Consider the following 20,987-nt stretch of genomic DNA (forward strand, 5'->3'; position numbering starts at 1 on the left):
AGATTGTCCTGTCCTCTGTTAGATTGTCCAGTCCCTCTGTTAGATTGTCCTGTCCTCTGTTAGATTGTCCAGTCCCTCTGTTAGATTGTCCAGTCCCTCTGTTAGATTGTCCTGTCCTCTGTCAGATTGTCCAGTCCCTCTGTTAGATTGTCCAGTCCCTCTGTTAGATTGTCCAGTCCCTCTGTCAGATTGTCCTGTCCTCTGTCAGATTGTCCTGTCCTCTGTTAGATTGTCCAGTCCCTCTGTCAGATTGTCCAGTCCCTCTGTTAGATTGTCCTGTCCTCTGTTAGATTGTCCAGTCCCTCTGTTAGATTGTCCAGTCCCTCTGTTAGATTGTCCAGTCCCTCTGTTAGATTGTCCAGTCCCTCTGTTAGATTGTCCAGTCCCTCTGTTAGATTGTCCAGTCCCTCTGTTAGATTGTCCTGTCCTCTGTTAGATTGTCCTGTCCTCTGTTAGATTGTCCAGTCCCTCTGTCAGATTGTCCAGTCCCTCTGTTAGATTGTCCAGTCCCTCTGTTAGATTGTCCTGTCCTCTGTTAGACTGTCCAGTCCCTCTGTTAGATTGTCCTGTCCTCTGTTAGATTGTCCAGTCCCTCTGTCAGATTGTCCTGTCCTCTGTTAGATTGTCCAGTCCCTCTGTTAGATTGTCCAGTCCCTCTGTTAGATTGTCCTGTCCTCTGTTAGATTGTCCAGTCCCTCTGTTAGATTGTCCAGTCCCTCTGTTAGATTGTCCTGTCCTCTGTTAGATTGTCCAGTCCCTCTGTTAGATTGTCCTGTCCTCTGTCAGATTGTCCAGTCCCTCTGTTAGATTGTCCAGTCCCTCTGTCAGATTGTCCAGTCCTCTGTCAGATTGTCCAGTCCCTCTGTCAGATTGTCCAGTCCCTCTGTCAGATTGTCCAGTCCCTCTGTCAGATTGTCCAGTCCCTCTGTTAGATTGTCCAGTCCCTCTGTCAGATTGTCCAGTCCTCTGTCAGATTGTCCAGTCCCTCTGTCAGATTGTCCAGTCCCTCTGTCAGATTGTCCAGTCCCTCTGTTAGATTGTCCTGTCCCTCTGTCAGATTGTCCAGTCCCTCTGTTAGATTGTCCTGTCCTCTGTCAGATTGTCCAGTCCCTCTGTTAGATTGTCCAGTCCCTCTGTCAGATTGTCCAGTCCTCTGTCAGATTGTCCAGTCCCTCTGTCAGATTGTCCAGTCCCTCTGTCAGATTGTCCAGTCCCTCTGTTAGATTGTCCTGTCCTCTGTTAGATTGTCCAGTCCCTCTGTTAGATTGTCCAGTCCCTCTGTCAGATTGTCCAGTCCTCTGTCAGATTGTCCAGTCCCTCTGTCAGATTGTCCAGTCCTCTGTTAGATTGTCCAGTCCCTCTGTTAGATTGTCCTGTCCTCTGTTAGATTGTCCAGTCCCTCTGTCAGATTGTCCAGTCCCTCTGTTAGATTGTCCAGTCCCTCTGTTAGATTGTCCTGTCCTCTGTCAGATTGTCCAGTCCCTCTGTCAGATTGTCCAGTCCCTCTGTCAGATTGTCCTGTCCTCTGTTAGATTGTCCAGTCCCTCTGTTAGATTGTCCAGTCCCTCTGTTAGATTGTCCTGTCCTCTGTTAGATTGTCCAGTCCCTCTGTTAGATTGTCCTGTCCTCTGTTAGATTGTCCAGTCCCTCTGTTAGATTGTCCTGTCCTCTGTTAGATTGTCCAGTCCCTCTGTCAGATTGTCCAGTCCCTCTGTCAGATTGTCCAGTCCCTCTGTCAGATTGTCCAGTCCCTCTGTCAGATTGTCCAGTCCCTCTGTCAGATTGTCCAGTCCCTCTGTCAGATTGTCCAGTCCCTCTGTCAGATTGTCCAGTCCCTCTGTTAGATTGTCCAGTCCCTCTGTCAGATTGTCCAGTCCCTCTGTTAGATTGTCCAGTCCCTCTGTTAGATTGTCCTGTCCTCTGTTAGATTGTCCAGTCCCTCTGTTAGATTGTCCAGTCCCTCTGTTAGATTGTCCAGTCCCTCTGTTAGATTGTCCAGTCCCTCTGTTAGATTGTCCTGTCCTCTGTTAGATTGTCCAGTCCCTCTGTTAGATTGTCCAGTCCCTCTGTCAGATTGTCCTGTCCTCTGTTAGATTGTCCAGTCCCTCTGTTAGATTGTCCAGTCCCTCTGTTAGATTGTCCAGTCCCTCTGTTAGATTGTCCTGTCCTCTGTTAGATTGTCCAGTCCCTCTGTCAGATTGTCCAGTCCCTCTGTTAGATTGTCCTGTCCTCTGTTAGATTGTCCAGTCCCTCTGTTAGATTGTCCAGTCCCTCTGTCAGATTGTCCAGTCCCTCTGTCAGATTGTCCTGTCCTCTGTTAGATTGTCCTGTCCTCTGTTAGATTGTCCAGTCCCTCTGTTAGATTGTCCAGTCCCTCTGTCAGATTGTCCTGTCCTCTGTTAGATTGTCCTGTCCTCTGTTAGATTGTCCTGTCCTCTGTTAGATTGTCCTGTCCTCTGTTAGATTGTCCTGTCCTCTGTTAGATTGTCCTGTCCTCTGTTAGATTGTCCTGTCCTCTGTTAGATTGTCCTGTCCTCTGTTAGATTGTCCAGTCCCTCTGTCAGATTGTCCTGTCCTCTGTTAGATTGTCCAGTCCCTCTGTTAGATTGTCCAGTCCCTCTGTCAGATTGTCCAGTCCCTCTGTCAGATTGTCCTGTCCTCTGTTAGATTGTCCTGTCCTCTGTTAGATTGTCCAGTCCCTCTGTTAGATTGTCCTGTCCTCTGTTAGATTGTCCAGTCCCTCTGTTAGATTGTCCTGTCCTCTGTTAGATTGTCCAGTCCCTCTGTTAGATTGTCCAGTCCCTCTGTTAGATTGTCCAGTCCCTCTGTCAGATTGTCCAGTCCCTCTGTCAGATTGTCCTGTCCTCTGTTAGATTGTCCAGTCCCTCTGTTAGATTGTCCAGTCCCTCTGTTAGATTGTCCAGTCCCTCTGTCAGATTGTCCAGTCCCTCTGTCAGATTGTCCTGTCCTCTGTTAGATTGTCCAGTCCCTCTGTTAGATTGTCCTGTCCTCTGTTAGATTGTCCAGTCCCTCTGTTAGATTGTCCAGTCCCTCTGTTAGATTGTCCAGTCCCTCTGTCAGATTGTCCAGTCCCTCTGTTAGATTGTCCAGTCCCTCTGTTAGATTGTCCAGTCCCTCTGTCAGATTGTCCAGTCCCTCTGTCAGATTGTCCTGTCCTCTGTTAGATTGTCCAGTCCCTCTGTTAGATTGTCCAGTCCCTCTGTTAGATTGTCCAGTCCCTCTGTTAGATTGTCCAGTCCCTCTGTCAGATTGTCCAGTCCCTCTGTCAGATTGTCCAGTCCCTCTGTCAGATTGTCCAGTCCCTCTGTTAGATTGTCCTGTCCTCTGTTAGATTGTCCAGTCCCTCTGTCAGATTGTCCAGTCCCTCTGTTAGATTGTCCAGTCCCTCTGTCAGATTGTCCAGTCCCTCTGTCAGATTGTCCAGTCCCTCTGTCAGATTGTCCAGTCCCTCTGTTAGATTGTCCTGTCGTCTGTTAGATTGTCCTGTCCTCTGTCAGATTGTCCAGTCCCTCTGTCAGATTGTCCTGTCCTCTGTTAGATTGTCCAGTCCCTCTGTCAGATTGTCCAGTCCCTCTGTTAGATTGTCCAGTCCCTCTGTCAGATTGTCCAGTCCCTCTGTCAGATTGACCAGTCCCTCAGTTAGATTGTCCAGTCCCTCTGTTAGATTGTCCTGTCCTCTGTTAGATTGTCCTGTCCTCTGTTAGATTGTCCAGTCCCTCTGTTAGATTGTCCAGTCCCTCTGTCAGATTGTCCAGTCCCTCTGTTAGATTGTCCAGTCCCTCTGTTAGATTGTCCAGTCCCTCTGTCAGATTGTCCAGTCCCTCTGTTAGATTGTCCAGTCCCTCTGTCAGATTGTCCTGTCCTCTGTTAGATTGTCCAGTCCCTCTGTCAGATTGTCCTGTCCTCTGTTAGATTGTCCAGTCCCTCTGTTAGATTGTCCAGTCCCTCTGTCAGATTGTCCAGTCCCTCTGTCAGATTGACCAGTCCCTCAGTTAGATTGTCCAGTCCCTCTGTCAGATTGTCCAGTCCCTCTGTTAGATTGTCCAGTCCCTCTGTCAGATTGTCCAGTCCCTCTGTTAGATTGTCCAGTCCCTCTGTTAGATTGTCCAGTCCCTCTGTTAGATTGTCCTGTCCTCTGTCAGATTGTCCAGTCCCTCTGTTAGATTGTCCAGTCCCTCTGTTAGATTGTCCTGTCCTCTGTTAGATTGTCCTGTCCTCTGTTAGATTGTCCAGTCCCTCTGTTAGATTGTCCAGTCCCTCTGTCAGATTGTCCAGTCCCTCTGTCAGATTGTCCAGTCCCTCTGTCAGATTGTCCTGTCCTCTGTTAGATTGTCCAGTCCCTCTGTTAGATTGTCCAGTCCCTCTGTTAGATTGTCCAGTCCCTCTGTTAGATTGTCCAGTCCCTCTGTTAGATTGTCCAGTCCCTCTGTTAGATTGTCCAGTCCCTCTGTTAGATTGTCCAGTCCCTCTGTTAGATTGTCCAGTCCCTCTGTCAGATTGTCCAGTCCCTCTGTTAGATTGTCCAGTCCCTCTGTCAGATTGTCCAGTCCCTCTGTCAGATTGTCCAGTCCCTCTGTCAGATTGTCCAGTCCCTCTGTCAGATTGTCCAGTCCCTCTGTCAGATTGTCCAGTCCCTCTGTTAGATTGTCCAGTCCCTCTGTCAGATTGTCCTGTCCTCTGTTAGATTGTCCAGTCCCTCTGTTAGATTGTCCTGTCCTCTGTTAGATTGTCCAGTCCCTCTGTTAGATTGTCCAGTCCCTCTGTTAGATTGTCCAGTCCCTCTGTTAGATTGTCCAGTCCCTCTGTTAGATTGTCCAGTCCCTCAGTTAGATTGTCCAGTCCCTCTGTTAGATTGTCCTGTCCCTCTGTCAGATTGTCCAGTCCCTCTGTTAGATTGTCCTGTCCCTCTGTTAGATTGTCCAGTCCCTCTGTTAGATTGTCCTGTCCTCTGTTAGATTGTCCAGTCCCTCTGTTAGATTGTCCTGTCCTCTGTTAGATTGTCCAGTCCCTCTGTTAGATTGTCCTGTCCTCTGTTAGATTGTCCAGTCCCTCTGTTAGATTGTCCTGTCCTCTGTTAGATTGTCCAGTCCCTCTGTTAGATTGTCCTGTCCTCTGTTAGATTGTCCAGTCCCTCTGTTAGATTGTCCAGTCCCTCAGTTAGATTGTCCAGTCCCTCTGTTAGATTGTCCTGTCCTCTGTTAGATTGTCCAGTCCCTCTGTTAGATTGTCCTGTCCTCTGTTAGATTGTCCAGTCCCTCTGTCAGATTGTCCAGTCCCTCTGTCAGATTGTCCAGTCCCTCTGTCAGATTGTCCAGTCCCTCTGTCAGATTGTCCAGTCCCTCTGTCAGATTGTCCAGTCCCTCTGTCAGATTGTCCAGTCCCTCTGTTAGATTGTCCAGTCCCTCTGTCAGATTGTCCTGTCCTCTGTTAGATTGTCCTGTCCCTCTGTTAGATTGTCCAGTCCCTCTGTCAGATTGTCCAGTCCCTCTGTTAGATTGTCCTGTCCTCTGTTAGATTGTCCAGTCCCTCTGTCAGATTGTCCAGTCCCTCTGTCAGATTGTCCAGTCCCTCTGTCAGATTGTCCAGTCCCTCTGTCAGATTGTCCAGTCCCTCTGTCAGATTGTCCAGTCCCTCTGTTAGATTGTCCAGTCCCTCTGTCAGATTGTCCAGTCCCTCTGTTAGATTGTCCTGTCCCTCTGTTAGATTGTCCAGTCCCTCTGTCAGATTGTCCTGTCCTCTGTTAGATTGTCCAGTCCCTCTGTCAGATTGTCCTGTCCTCTGTTAGATTGTCCAGTCCCTCTGTCAGATTGTCCAGTCCCTCTGTCAGATTGTCCAGTCCCTCTGTCAGATTGTCCAGTCCCTCTGTCAGATTGTCCAGTCCCTCTGTCAGATTGTCCAGTCCCTCTGTTAGATTGTCCAGTCCCTCTGTCAGATTGTCCTGTCCTCTGTTAGATTGTCCAGTCCCTCTGTCAGATTGTCCAGTCCCTCTGTTAGATTGTCCTGTCCCTCTGTTAGATTGTCCAGTCCCTCTGTCAGATTGTCCTGTCCTCTGTTAGATTGTCCAGTCCCTCTGTCAGATTGTCCTGTCCTCTGTTAGATTGTCCAGTCCCTCTGTCAGATTGTCCTGTCCCTCTGTTAGATTGTCCAGTCCCTCTGTTAGATTGTCCAGTCCCTCTGTTAGATTGTCCAGTCCCTCTGTTAGATTGTCCTGTCCTCTGTTAGATTGTCCTGTCCTCTGTTAGATTGTCCAGTCCCTCTGTTAGATTGTCCAGTCCCTCTGTTAGATTGTCCAGTCCCTCTGTTAGATTGTCCTGTCCTCTGTTAGATTGTCCAGTCCCTCTGTTAGATTGTCCTGTCCTCTGTCAGATTGTCCAGTCCCTCTGTTAGATTGTCCAGTCCCTCTGTCAGATTGTCCTGTCCTCTGTTAGATTGTCCAGTCCCTCTGTTAGATTGTCCAGTCCCTCTGTTAGATTGTCCTGTCCTCTGTTAGATTGTCCAGTCCCTCTGTCAGATTGTCCAGTCCCTCTGTTAGATTGTCCTGTCCTCTGTCAGATTGTCCTGTCCCTCTGTCAGATTGTCCTGTCCTCTGTCAGATTGTCCAGTCCCTCTGTTAGATTGTCCAGTCCCTCAGTTAGATTGTCCAGTCCCTCTGTCAGATTGTCCTGTCCTCTGTTAGATTGTCCAGTCCCTCTGTTAGATTGTCCAGTCCCTCTGTCAGATTGTCCTGTCCTCTGTTAGATTGTCCAGTCCCTCTGTTAGATTGTCCAGTCCCTCTGTCAGATTGTCCAGTCCCTCTGTTAGATTGTCCAGTCCCTCTGTTAGATTGTCCTGTCCTCTGTTAGATTGTCCAGTCCCTCTGTTAGATTGTCCAGTCCCTCTGTTAGATTGTCCTGTCCTCTGTTAGATTGTCCTGTCCTCTGTCAGATTGTCCAGTCCCTCTGTTAGATTGTCCTGTCCTCTGTTAGATTGTCCTGTCCTCTGTTAGATTGTCCAGTCCCTCTGTTAGATTGTCCTGTCCTCTGTCAGATTGTCCAGTCCCTCTGTTAGATTGTCCAGTCCCTCTGTCAGATTGTCCTGTCCTCTGTTAGATTGTCCAGTCCCTCTGTCAGATTGTCCAGTCCCTCTGTTAGATTGTCCTGTCCTCTGTCAGATTGTCCAGTCCCTCTGTTAGATTGTCCAGTCCCTCTGTTAGATTGTCCTGTCCTCTGTTAGATTGTCCAGTCCCTCTGTTAGATTGTCCAGTCCCTCTGTTAGATTGTCCAGTCCCTCTGTTAGATTGTCCAGTCCCTCTGTTAGATTGTCCTGTCCTCTGTCAGATTGTCCAGTCCCTCTGTTAGATTGTCCAGTCCCTCTGTTAGATTGTCCTGTCCTCTGTTAGATTGTCCAGTCCCTCTGTTAGATTGTCCAGTCCCTCTGTTAGATTGTCCAGTCCCTCTGTTAGATTGTCCAGTCCCTCTGTTAGATTGTCCAGTCCCTCTGTTAGATTGTCCAGTCCCTCTGTTAGATTGTCCAGTCCCTCTGTCAGATTGTCCAGTCCCTCTGTCAGATTGTCCTGTCCTCTGTTAGATTGTCCAGTCCCTCTGTTAGATTGTCCAGTCCCTCTGTCAGATTGTCCAGTCCCTCTGTCAGATTGTCCAGTCCCTCTGTCAGATTGTCCAGTCCCTCTGTTAGATTGTCCTGTCCTCTGTTAGATTGTCCAGTCCCTCTGTTAGATTGTCCTGTCCTCTGTTAGATTGTCCAGTCCCTCTGTCAGATTGTCCAGTCCCTCTGTCAGATTGTCCAGTCCCTCTGTCAGATTGTCCAGTCCCTCTGTCAGATTGTCCTGTCCTCTGTTAGATTGTCCAGTCCCTCTGTTAGATTGTCCAGTCCCTCTGTTAGATTGTCCAGTCCCTCTGTCAGATTGTCCTGTCCTCTGTTAGATTGTCCAGTCCCTCTGTCAGATTGTCCTGTCCTCTGTTAGATTGTCCAGTCCCTCTGTTAGATTGTCCTGTCCTCTGTTAGATTGTCCAGTCCCTCTGTTAGATTGTCCAGTCCCTCTGTTAGATTGTCCAGTCCCTCTGTTAGATTGTCCAGTCCCTCTGTCAGATTGTCCTGTCCTCTGTTAGATTGTCCAGTCCCTCTGTCAGATTGTCCAGTCCCTCTGTCAGATTGTCCAGTCCCTCTGTTAGATTGTCCAGTCCCTCTGTTAGATTGTCCAGTCCCTCTGTTAGATTGTCCAGTCCCTCTGTTAGATTGTCCTGTCCCTCTGTCAGATTGTCCAGTCCCTCTGTTAGATTGTCCAGTCCCTCTGTTAGATTGTCCAGTCCCTCTGTTAGATTGTCCTGTCCTCTGTTAGATTGTCCAGTCCCTCTGTTAGATTGTCCTGTCCTCTGTTAGATTGTCCAGTCCCTCTGTTAGATTGTCCAGTCCCTCTGTCAGATTGTCCAGTCCCTCTGTCAGATTGTCCAGTCCCTCTGTCAGATTGTCCAGTCCCTCTGTTAGATTGTCCAGTCCCTCTGTCAGATTGTCCAGTCCCTCTGTTAGATTGTCCAGTCCCTCTGTTAGATTGTCCAGTCCCTCTGTTAGATTGTCCTGTCCTCTGTTAGATTGTCCAGTCCCTCTGTCAGATTGTCCTGTCCTCTGTTAGATTGTCCAGTCCCTCTGTCAGATTGTCCAGTCCCTCTGTCAGATTGTCCAGTCCCTCTGTTAGATTGTCCAGTCCCTCTGTTAGATTGTCCAGTCCCTCTGTTAGATTGTCCTGTCCTCTGTTAGATTGTCCAGTCCCTCTGTTAGATTGTCCTGTCCTCTGTTAGATTGTCCAGTCCCTCTGTTAGATTGTCCAGTCCCTCTGTCAGATTGTCCAGTCCCTCTGTCAGATTGTCCAGTCCCTCTGTCAGATTGTCCAGTCCCTCTGTCAGATTGTCCAGTCCCTCTGTCAGATTGTCCAGTCCCTCTGTTAGATTGTCCAGTCCCTCTGTTAGATTGTCCAGTCCCTCTGTTAGATTGTCCTGTCCTCTGTTAGATTGTCCAGTCCCTCTGTCAGATTGTCCAGTCCCTCTGTCAGATTGTCCAGTCCCTCTGTTAGATTGTCCAGTCCCTCTGTTAGATTGTCCAGTCCCTCTGTTAGATTGTCCAGTCCCTCTGTTAGATTGTCCAGTCCCTCTGTTAGATTGTCCAGTCCCTCTGTTAGATTGTCCAGTCCCTCTGTCAGATTGTCCAGTCCCTCTGTTAGATTGTCCAGTCCCTCTGTTAGATTGTCCAGTCCCTCTGTCAGATTGTCCTGTCCTCTGTCAGATTGTCCATTCAGGTTGGTGTGAGGGCACGCTGAGGTGAATCATGGCCCTGGAACATGCACCCGGTAAGCAGAAGCTGCCAGAGGCGCGCATGTGAGTTCATCCCCCAGGGGGAGAGCATCATGCCAATGTAGCACCCTGGCATTGCCTCTGGGCACTGTCCCCTGCTCTCAATCAAAGTCCATCTGCCAGGGTGACATCATGGGGCCCGTCCATTCACTTGTCCCTGACAATACGACGGAGGAAGCTGTCCTTGTGGCCAGTAGCTTCCACGTCGTTTCTCCCACCGTTGTGACACACAAAAATGAGAAAATTCCACTCATTAAGTCTCTTAGTTTTGTAACAATTTAAAAGAAAATACATCTTTAAGCTGAAAGAAATAATTTGCCCTTCAAGACTTCAGAATGTCTGAAATGTTTTACAGATGCTAAAAATACTTGTGAAATATTGTCACTGTTGTAATGTACAAAACCTCCCGTTAGATATGGTATGATGAGCACTTTAGGATGGTGAGGGGATTGGAGTGCGTGTGAAGTGTTTGTAAAGGCTTCAATGTGTGAATTGAAGGATTCTTAAGCATTAAAGCTCTGAAGGAAGCCATTTGGCCTTTTATCCCTGAGTTGATGTTAGTTCTTTAAATCAGGGATTTGCAAAGTGTGGGTCATGACCCGCGAGTGGGTCGCAGGCAAGTGTCAGAACGGTCACGGAATTAAGGGTCACGGTGTTTGTGTGTCTGCTCTCAGTGCCATGTTTCTGGGTCCTTCTTGTTTCCTGTCATAGGATCACGCTGCTCGTCTGCTCCGGTCACGAGATAATTTATCTTAAAGTTTCAGTTGAAGGAGTTTGTTTTGTAAATACCTCCCCAGCCTTCCTCGTGGTTAAGCAGGAATTTTAACTGCTGTGTTTTCATACAGCCGACAGCTTTATTTGAAAAGTCATTGTGGCAGGATTTTGGGTTTGAATCCAGTCACAAGTCTACCCCTCTCATTCTGCTGTAAGTGATCCCATGGCTCTGTGCTGAAGGCACACGAGCAGTGGGGTTATCACTCTGAGCACTGATATTTATCTGGGAATTGCAGCTTGGATAGTATATTTTAATTATTCTCAACATTTACTGGGAGCTGAGTGGTGTGTTGCCTTCTAGTTCAGGACCAGGGATTTTCAATCATGAGAGAACAATGGTCTCAACAAAGGGACGACACCTCATTTCTGTTCCCTCCAGCTTTGGTTTTTATTTTTCAAGAAGGGGTGGAAGAATTAACTTCAACAGGCAAAATGTGAGAATTTGAAAATCTGTTCAGTCCAGGACTAGGAAGATTGAAATGTAGGAACAGAACTAAACTATTCTTCCTCATGTCTGCTCTGCCATTTCATGAGATCCTGACTGGTCAGTATTTTAACTCCATCTACTCACCTTTGTTTTATAATCTGTAAAACACTTACTAAACAAAAGCTATCAGTTTCAGTTTGGAAATTCCCTGTTAACCCCCATCTTGAACAGTTGGTTGTGGGAGAGACAGTTCAATATTTCCACCATCCTACTCTAATGACTGGCGGATTGGAACCTAAGCAGAGTGACCAGGGAAATAGAAACAAGGACAGGAATAAAAGAAAGAACAGTAAAATGCAGAAACAGTACACAGGGTGATCAAGGGCGAGAGTCAAAGAGGGCCACAGGTCAAAAATAGGTTCGGATGATTAAAAATGGAAAAAAGGCAGCCTAAAGTCTTTGTATCTTACGGAAATAAGGTGAGTCCTGAATATTGGTGGCGTGTGTCCCATAGGGTCTGCCAGTTATCAAAAAGTGGGTCCCAGGAAAAGAAAGTTTGAAAACGATTTTGCCCCACCTCCGCACCTCAGCCCCCACACCCTGCCCCTCGCCTCACCTCCTAAAAAATTTTTTTTTTGAGAAACACTGCTTTAAATGGAGCTGTCCACATCTTCTAAAGCTCCAAGACGTATAATGGTTAATTGTTGATAAATAATCTTGTCGTTAAGGATTCTCTTGGAAGGAGTTGATCACAGCATGCTAGAATTTCAAATTCAGATTGAGCAAGAAAAGACAGAGTGCCATACTAGAGTATTAGCGTTGAGCAGAGTTAATTATACATGCATGAGGAAAGAGTTGGCCCAAGTAGACTGGACACAAATAATTTAGGATAGGACAGTTGAGGAACAATGGCGGATATTCAGGGAGATATTAAATATCACTCACTTGAAGTACGTTCCTGAGAGGATGAGGAATTGTAAAACGGTGAAAAAGGTTCCATAGCTAAAAAAGGAAGTCAAAGAGGACATAAAGGCAAAAGCTAGGGCACATCATACTGCATAGGTTAGTGATAAGCTGGAGGTTGGGAAAACGTTAAGGTTCACCAAAAGGGTACTAAAAATAAAATAAAAAGAGCTAAGATGAACTATGAAAGGAAACTATAGAAAACATAAAACTGATACCAAAAGCTTATATAAAGAGGAAGAAAATAGCTAAAATAAATGTTGGCCCTTTAGAGGACGATACTGGTGAGGTAATAATGGGAACACAGAGATGGCAGAGGCACTGAACCAATATTTTGCCTCTGTCTTCACGGTCGAGGATAATAAAAGAATTCCAGAAGCTGTGGCTAATGCAGAGGAATCTGGTGCAATAACAATCGCTAAGGAGAAGATCTTGAATAAACTAATGGGATTAAAGGCAGGTAAGTCTCCAGGACCTGATGGCCTGCACCCTAGGGTATTAAAGGAGGTTACAGCAGGAATAGTGATGGATTGGTTATATTTCAAAACTCTCTGGATTCTGGAAAGGTCCTGGTGGATTGGAAATGCCTTATGTGACACCCATATTCAAAAAGGCAAAAAGTAGGAAACTATAGATCTGTTAGCTTGAACCCTGTGGTGGGAAAGTTGCTGGAATCAATCATTAAGGAGGAGATGACTGAACATTTGGAAAGACAAAGCTCAATCCATCATTGTCAGCATGGTTTTATGAAGGGTAAGTCATGCTTGACAAACTTGCTTGATTGGATTACATTTGTTTATTGTCACGTGTACCGAGGTACAGTGAAAAGTATTTTTCTGCGAGCAGCTCAACAGATCATTAAGTACATGAAAAGAAAAGGAAATAAAATACATTATCGGGCAACACAAGGTACACAATGTAACCACATAACACCGGCATCAGGTGAAGCATACAGGGGCGCAGTGTTAATGAGGTCAGTCCAGAACAGGGTCGTTTAGGAGCCTGGTAGCAGCGGGGAGGAAGCTGTTTTTGAGTCTGTCCGTGCGTGTTCTCAGACTTTTGTATCTCCTGCCCGATGGAAGAAGTCAGAAGAGTGAGTAAGCCAGGTGGGAGGGGTCTTTGATTATGCTGCCCTCTTTCCCCAGGCAGTGGGAGGTGTAGACAGAGTTAATGGATGGGAGGCAGGTTTGTGTGATGGACTGGGCTGTGTTCACGACTGTCTGAAGTTTCTTGCGGTCTTGGGCTGAGCAGTTGCCATACCAGGCTGTGGTGCAGCCAGATAGGATGCTTTCAATGGCTTGAGTTCTTTGAGGATGTAACCAGCAATGTGGATAATGGGGAACCTGTGGATGTGGTATATCTAGAATTCCAGAAGACGCTTGACAAGGTGCCGCATAAAAGACTGATCCAGAAGGTGAGATCACAGAGGATTGTGGGTCGTGTACTAGATTGGATTGAGGATTGGCTGACAGAAAGCAGAGGGTCTGGATAAATGGGTTCTTCTCTGGTTGGTGAACTGTAACTAGTGGTGTGCCGCAGCGGTCAGTCCTTGGACTTCAACTGTTTACAATCTATATAAAATGATCTGCAAGCAGGGACAGAGCGTAACATAGCAAAATATGCGGGTGATACTAAAATAGGTGGGAAAGCAGGCGGTGAAGAGGAGATAAAGATTTTACAGACAGATATAGATAGGCTAGCAGAACGAACCAAAATTTGGCAGGTGGCATTTAACGTGGATAAGTTTGAGATTAGCCATTTTGGCCAAAAAAGAAGTCAGGCAAATTATCTAAATGCAAAGCAGATTCAAAATGCATCTGGGCAGAGGGATCTGGGTGTCTTTGTTCATGAATCGCAGAAAGTCGGTATGCAGGTACAGCATGTAATAAAAAAAGCAAATGGAATTTTAGCATTTATTGCAAAAGGACTGGAATGTAAAAATAGAGAAGTGTTGTTGCAATTGTATAGGGTGAGACCACATCTGGAGCATTGTATCCAGTTTTGGACTAATTATTTGAGGGAGGATGGGGTGGAACTGGAGGTAGCTCAGACGAGTTCCAGCCAGATTGATTCCGGGGATGAAAGGGTTGACATATGAGGAGAAATTGAACAGCATGGGCTCATTCTCGCTGGAGTTTAGAAGAATGAGACGAGAGCTGATCAAAGTACATAAAATGCTAAGAGGGATTGATAAAGTAAATGTAGACCAATTGTGCCCCCTTAAGGGGCAACATAGAACGAGAGGTCACATATATAGATTGAGAGGCGGTAGATTTAAAACTGAGTTGAGGAGGAACTACTTCTCGCAGAGGATGGTGAATTTGTGGAACTTGCTGCTCCATAGTGCGGTGGAGTCTAAATCATTAAATGGTTTTAAGAAGGAGATAGATATATTTCTGATTAAAAATGGGTAAAGGGATATGGGGAACAGGGAGGGAGGTGGCGTTGAGACCAGGAAGAGATCAGCCATGATCTGATTAAATAGCGGAGCAGGCTCGAGAGACTGAATTACCTACTTCTACTGCTAATTCCTATGTTCTCTGGTGTGCTTTTATATTCTACCTGTTTCGCATAATTATACAAATTCCTTCCATGTGTCACAGTCTTTGCTTTAATCCCCATTTTTGATGAAGCTTCCATGTTCTAATTATTTAAAAAAAAAAAGTTATGTCTGCCTCCTTCAATCGTCTAGTAGTTCTCTTGAATCACTGTCTTCTTGTTACTGAATCATCAATCAGTGAAAACAATCTTTCACCTTTCACCCACTCGCGTCCTTGCATAACCTTAAAACTTCTATTAGATGCCCAGTAGATTTTTCTGTGCAGGTGATAAAGTCCCAATTTGCTGAGCCATTTTAAAAATAAATTCCTTCTATCATTCCTGTCACATTCCGAACTGATGTCTAATTTTGTTTCCATTCGCCAATCCACACCTGCCTCCCCAATTTGAACCATGTGTAACATTTTCCATTCTCTAGCCTTTTGGCAGAAATGCTGGGCGGGATTTACCAACCACCCCGACACCTGTTTTTTGGTGGCAGAGGTGGCCCGCCAGCGGGATCTACTCACTCCAGCGTTGTCAACAGCATTTCCTGATGACAGCACCCCACTTCACCGGGAAACCCGTGCGCCGGTGTAGGACCAGAATTTCCCGCTGGCGGGAACAGTCGGTAAATCCCACCCACTGTTTTTACTGTCCCTCCACTGAGTGTTTGATGGGCTAATGAGGTAATGTAGAGGGAGCTTTCCTCTGCATCTGAACTGTGCGGTACTTAATGCAGGCGTGTTCCATTGGGGCAGTGTAATAAAAACTTTAGTCTGTATCTAAAGACTAGTTAACAGTAACAAATGTTGAAATTAGATGCTAAAATGTGAGATTGTTAGATATTTACGGTATTTGCCCAAAGAAGCAATGGAGACATGAAAATTGTTTTTCACACAATGAGTGGTTAAGGTCTGGAATCCATTGCCTGAGAGGGTGGTGGCTGCAAGTTTAAAAGGGAATAGGGTCATTATCTGAAAAGGAAGAATGTACAGGGTTACGGGGAGAAGGCGGGGGACTGGTATTAGGTGAATTGCTCATTTGCAGAGCCATTGGCCACCTTCTGTGCTGTAGCAATTCTGTAATGATGTGGCCCAATATTGATATCACTTTAACAGGCCAACACCGGCTACATAATCTGCTGGGCTGAGGTAATTTCATCCCGACGTGCCTAAGACAATGAGATAAAGTGCAGGTGTTCTTTATTTTAATGTCACCCTACTTGTCTAATTTGAAACCAGGTGATCCAAAATGGCCTTGATTTTTCTGTACATTCTTCCTAACGTTTGAGATATAAGAACATAAGAACTAGGAGCAGGAGTAGGCCATCTGGCCCCTCGAGCCTGCTCCACCATTCAATGAGATCATGGCTGATCTTTTGTGGACTCAGCTCCACTTTCCGGCCCGAACACCATAACCCTTAATCCCTTTATTCTTCAAAAAACTATCTATCTTTATCTTAAAAACATTTAATGAAGGAGCCTCTACTGCTTCACTGGGCAAGGAATTCCATAGATTCACAACCCTTTGGGTGAAAAAGTTCCTCCTAAACTCAGTCCTAAATCTACTTCCCCTTATTTTGAGGCTATGCCCCCTAGTTCTGCATATAAATGGTGAAGGAGCACATTTGAATATTCTGCATTAGATGTCAGAGCTCTCTGAATTGTGTTTAATTAATTTTTTTCTACTTTGTTCCTTCATCAGGTTTTCCTGTCACTTCTGTAAATGGAACAACTTGTTCAACTAAGCAGGGCTGTGACTGAAATCCCAAAAGGCGAGGAGATGCTTAAAGAGTACGACGATCATTGCTGCTTTCTTAAGACTGTTGAATAGGAAAACTTATCTTCCGTTCTTTATAAATGATGGCTACAGATTCAGTGACGCCACATCCCTCATCTCCTTCTGGGTTTTGTTTTGAAATCCCCGCAGATTGACTCTGTTGCCATTTGGACACACTGTGCCAAATATATATATATATTAATATATAATATATAAAATATATATAATATATATATATATATATAAAGGACACATGCAGGATAAAAAGGTTTTTCTTTATGTATACAGCCAATGTTTAATTGTATGGTAATTAGTTTGTGCCTTTCTACCTTTTTCGATTTGAAAGCACACGCTGATTATTTTGTTCATATTATTAATTGTTTTCTATACATTTCTTTTTGCACTATAACTGTGCAGCTGTAGCCATATTTGAAAGATGTGTGAATGGCTCAGTGTTTGATGTAAAAAAAATACTGGGATAGGGTTGTTGAAACCCGAGGATATAACTGGAACTTTCTGCCCAAAACACCATACGCACGCACAAAGACATCGTACATACACACACACATGCACCAACCTCAATGCAGGTAGCAGCGAGTGATGGCGGTCCAGTCCAGTTTTCAGATGACACATGGAAAAGCCGAATTCAACCTGGGTGGTGTGGACTGAACTTTGGAACTGTGCTTTATCAACACTTTGCACGCACGTATACAGAGGAAGAGTTGTCACAGTGGACCAGGATCATGGCTGTGATTTAGGGCAACTAAGCAGGCAAGCAAGCCTGTGTTTCCCTGAAGATCTGAATCTGTTTAATAGGTGAGCTTGCAAGGACTGAATGATGTGATGGGTTAACATTCATCCCTTGGGACCAGGCTTCTGATTCAGCCTATAATGATTTTTAAAAAAATGAAATCTCCTCTTACTACTGGCATGATGAATCTGGCACATAGACCAAACAGCCAGGGGGAGTATCAACACGGCTCCTAATGAATGTGGGTTTGCAAGGTAATATTGACTGCATTCCAGCGCTCCTGCTCAGAGAAGGATCCTATAAGAAATGCTAATGTCACATTAGTGCAGCAAGGGATTACTCTTCAGAGGCTGGAGCTCAGGCACATTATTGGAGAATCTACTTCTTGACATGGGAATGCTTGATGCTAACCGTGAGTGCCAAAAGTAGAAAGATGTTCCATCGTTCTCCATCCATTCGCCAAAAAGGAAAAAGGTGCACTTGTGTATATAGTAGCACCTTTCCTTAACCTGTGGGCAGCACAGTGAAAGAAAAAGTGAACTGAGTAATAATTGCTAGCAGCTAATAAGGTTGCAAGAAATCCTGTACCCCTTGCTCCTTTAGGGGTGACCATGTCTCCACCTCTGGGAGGAAGAAGAGATATTATCATAAACAAATCAACAGAAGAAAATCAATAAATTGACTATATTTAAAAAAAAAGATTTCCCTGTGCCTCCTTTGAGAAAGTGGAAAATATGAAGCTGACGATGAGATGGTAATACAGGATATGGGTGATGTTTCGGTGGACATTTAGCCTCGACTGTGCTTACAGAAAAATTACCATGCTCAAAACTAAAAGCCAACTGGTCAGCAAAATGCACTTTAATTCCAAGTTCAGGGCATCTGGTCGTATTGGACAGATAAATAAAGAATTTGCTTTCATCTAACTTTTTTCATAACTTCAGTAAATCCTAAAGTACTTTATAACCACTAATGCACTTTGAAGTACAGTCGCTGTAGGAAACACAACAGTCAATTCGGACACAGCAAAGTTCCACAAACTGCAGAAAAATAATGACCAAGTAATTTTTTTTAAAAAGAGATTTTGGTTCAGGAATACGTATTAACCAAGACACTGGGGGAAACACCCCTTCTCTTCCAAATAGTACACTGACACATTTTATATCGACCGGAATGAGAAGCCAGGACCTCAGTTTTAATGTCTAATCCAAAAGACAGCACTTCTGACATTGCAACATTCACGCAGTACCGCATTGGATTTTGTGCTCAGGTCCTTGGAGTGGGACCTGCACCCACAACCTTTTGACTCAAAAAGTGCAATAAATGAGAAGGTAACAATTGCCGGGTTGTAAGGCAAGGGCAGATGAGCCGGAAAGTTTGGATGGCTCATTCCAAGAGCTCTCGCATGCATGATAGACTAAATACCGGCTTCCTTTGTTAATTCCTAACCAGGAGCTGGATTCTCCACAGCCCTGCCCCAAAATTGCGTTTGGCACGGGGTGGAGAATCAAAGTTTATGACGGAGTCGGGCCCAGCGCTGCTCCGGCAATTCTCCGGGCCCCGAATATCTGCACGTCTGCGAATTACGCCCTTGCTAGAGGCCCGCCCAGTGATACTGCGCTCCCAGCAGGCTGAGTTCTTTATGGCATGGTTCTAACGTATGGCCGATCGGGAACCTCGCGTGGAGGCTGCAGACTCAGTCCGCAGCTGCCCTGATTGGGGGGCGGGGGGGGGGCGGAGGGCCTTATGGGCGGCCGGGGCAGCGATTGGGCTGGAAGGATCCTCTGGCGTGCGGCTGATCGGGGGGGGGGGGGGGGGGGGGGGGGTAGTTTGTTGGTGTTGGTCTGCGTCTGCCATGGCGCTCGGCACGGCCGCTGGAGGCCACCGCCGTGAGCATGTGCGGACTCGGAACCGGCCTTGCGGGAGCCCGAATCCACAGCAAAAACTGCATGAAACACTCCAGGTCCCTGCTAGCCCCCTGAAGGTAAGTAAATCATGGTTTTTTTCCAGGAAACTCGGGTTGTTTGTTTTCTAGGAAACCCGGGAATGCAACGCCTGCGTTTTTACGCCGGTGTGGGGACATAGCCCCATTTTTGGAGAATCCAGACCTAGGTGTCGAAGCGTCTCATTTAAAAAAAAAAAAATGTATTCTCCTTTTTCACATTTTCTCCCAAATTTACACCCACCAACAATAAACAATAATCAGTAACAAATATGTCAATCCCCATATCAATAACAACAATCCCATCCTCCCACCAAACCCCTAACATTAGTCCGCATGTTCACACAAACAAATGGCAAAAAGGAATTAGGTATCACCCATAGTCGCCATTAACACAAACCGCCCCCCCTCCCCCCAACCTGCCCCAACTAATGTTCGCTGTTATTCAGTTCTTGAAAGTGCATAATGAATAATGCCCATGAATTGTAGAACCCCTCCATCCTTCCCCTCAGTTCAAACTTAACCTTCTCAAGAGTCAAGAATTCCAACAAGTCCCCCCCCGCCACGCCAGGGCACAGGGTGGAGAGGTTGCTCTGCAACCTATCAGAATCCGCCTTCGGGCGATCAACGAGGCGAAGGCTACAACATCTGCCTCCGCACCCATTTCAACCCTGGCTGGTCCGACACCTTGAATATGGCCTCCTGGGGGGCCTGGGTCCAGTTTCATATGCACCACTTTAGAAATTACACTAAAAACCTCCTTCCAGTAATCCTGTAGCTTTGGACAGGACCAAAACATGAACATGATTAGCGGGGCCTCCCCCACAACATTCACACACATCTTCTACTCCTCAATCGGCTCATCCTCACCCTCGTGAGGTGTGCTCTGTATACCACCTTCAGCTGTATCAGCTCCAATCTCGCGCACGAGGTGGAGGCATTCACTCTCCGGAGCACCTCACACCAGAACCCCTCCATAGCCTCTCCCAACTCCTCCTCCCACTTTACTTTGATCCCTTCCAGTGGTGCCTTCTCTTCCAAAATAGCTCCGTAAACCGCCGACACTATCCCCTTCAGCAATGTAGAGGCCGGCTCCACCGGGAAGCTCTGTATCTCCTTTCTGGCAAAATCTCAAACCTGCATGTATCTAAACATTTCCCCCTGCTCCAGCCCATACTTCGCTTCCAGCTCCTTCAATCCTGCAAAGCGACCCCTAAGAAACAAATCTTTTAGTGTCTTAATCCCCTTCTCCTCCCATGTCCGAAAATTTCCATCCCACTTCCTTGGCTCACATCTGTGGTCCCCCCGAATCACCATTTCCCTTGATCCTGCCCTCAACCCAAAGTGTTGGCAAAACTGCCTCCAAATTCTCAATGAAGCTATTATTACCGGACTCCCTGAGTATTTCCCCGGGGCCATCGGGAGCAGCGCTGTTGTTAGTGCTTTCAATCCCAAACCCCTGCACAAACTCTCCTCCATTCTGACCCACTGGGAATCAACCCCTCTAACCCAGCTCTGCACCTTCTCCACATCTAAGCGTCTCATGACATCCATGACTAACTCCCAGGTTGGTCATAGTTGATTATTTCTAACTATCTTTGATCTAACAAATAATGTGCATTCGTGATGTTTGTATAGACCTAAAGTACAAGATGTCCTTGCAATCAGACCAACAGGAAGTTTCATATCAACCCACAGAAGTTCTCACCAGTAACCTTTTGAAGAAAAATTCAAAGCAACCAGAGTCAGCATGGTTTTGTTTAAGGGAAAACTTGTTAACCAATGTGTTGGTATTCTTTGAAGGAGGCACATGTGCTGTGGATAAAGGGTAACCGGTGGATGTACTGTCCTTAGATTTCCAGAAGGCATTTAATAAAGTGCCACATAAAAGGTTATTGCAGAAAATGAAAGCTCATGGTGTAGTGGGTAACATATTGGCAAGCATGGAAGATTAGTAAGATGACAGGAAACAAAGAATTTGCACAAATGAGTGTTTTCTGGTTGGCAGGAAGCGGAATAGTTTGCCAAAGGGATCAATGCTGGGTCCTCAACTTTTTACAATTTTTATAAATGACTTGGACGAAGGGACTGAAGGTATTTTTTTCTTTTTTCTTTGTAAATTTAAAAGTACCCAATTTTTTTTTTTCCAATTAAGGGGCAATTTAGAGTGGCCAATCTTTGGGTTGTGGGGTGAAACCCACGCAGACATGGGGAGAATGTGCAAATTCCACACGGACAGTGACCCAGCGTCGGGATTTGAACCCGGGTCCTCAGCGCTGCAGTCCCAGTGCTAACCACATGCCGCCCTGGGACTGCAGGTATGGTTACTAAATTTGCTGATGCCAAAAAGATAGGTAGGGACATTTTGAAGAGGATGTAAAAGGTTACAAAGGGACATAAGTGGGGAAAACTCTGGCAAATGGAGTATAATGTGGGCAAATGTGAAAT

At 46.0% G+C, this 20,987-nt stretch overlaps 1 protein-coding gene across 1 annotated transcript in view; it reads left to right on the forward strand.

Annotated features, from left to right (window-relative positions):
* The window catches only part of LOC140425495 (E3 ubiquitin-protein ligase znrf2-like), a 268,417-nt gene extending 251,121 nt beyond the window's left edge, over positions 1-17,296 (forward strand). The window contains exon 5 of the mRNA XM_072509822.1: positions 15,772-17,296. The gene's annotated coding sequence lies outside the window, so the exon portion shown is untranslated. The remainder of the gene's footprint in view (positions 1-15,771) is intronic.
* Positions 17,297-20,987: the final 3,691 nt, after the last annotated feature.

This window comes from Scyliorhinus torazame, chromosome 6 (genome assembly GCF_047496885.1).
Source record: "Scyliorhinus torazame isolate Kashiwa2021f chromosome 6, sScyTor2.1, whole genome shotgun sequence".
Taxonomy (NCBI): Eukaryota; Metazoa; Chordata; class Chondrichthyes; order Carcharhiniformes; family Scyliorhinidae; genus Scyliorhinus; species Scyliorhinus torazame.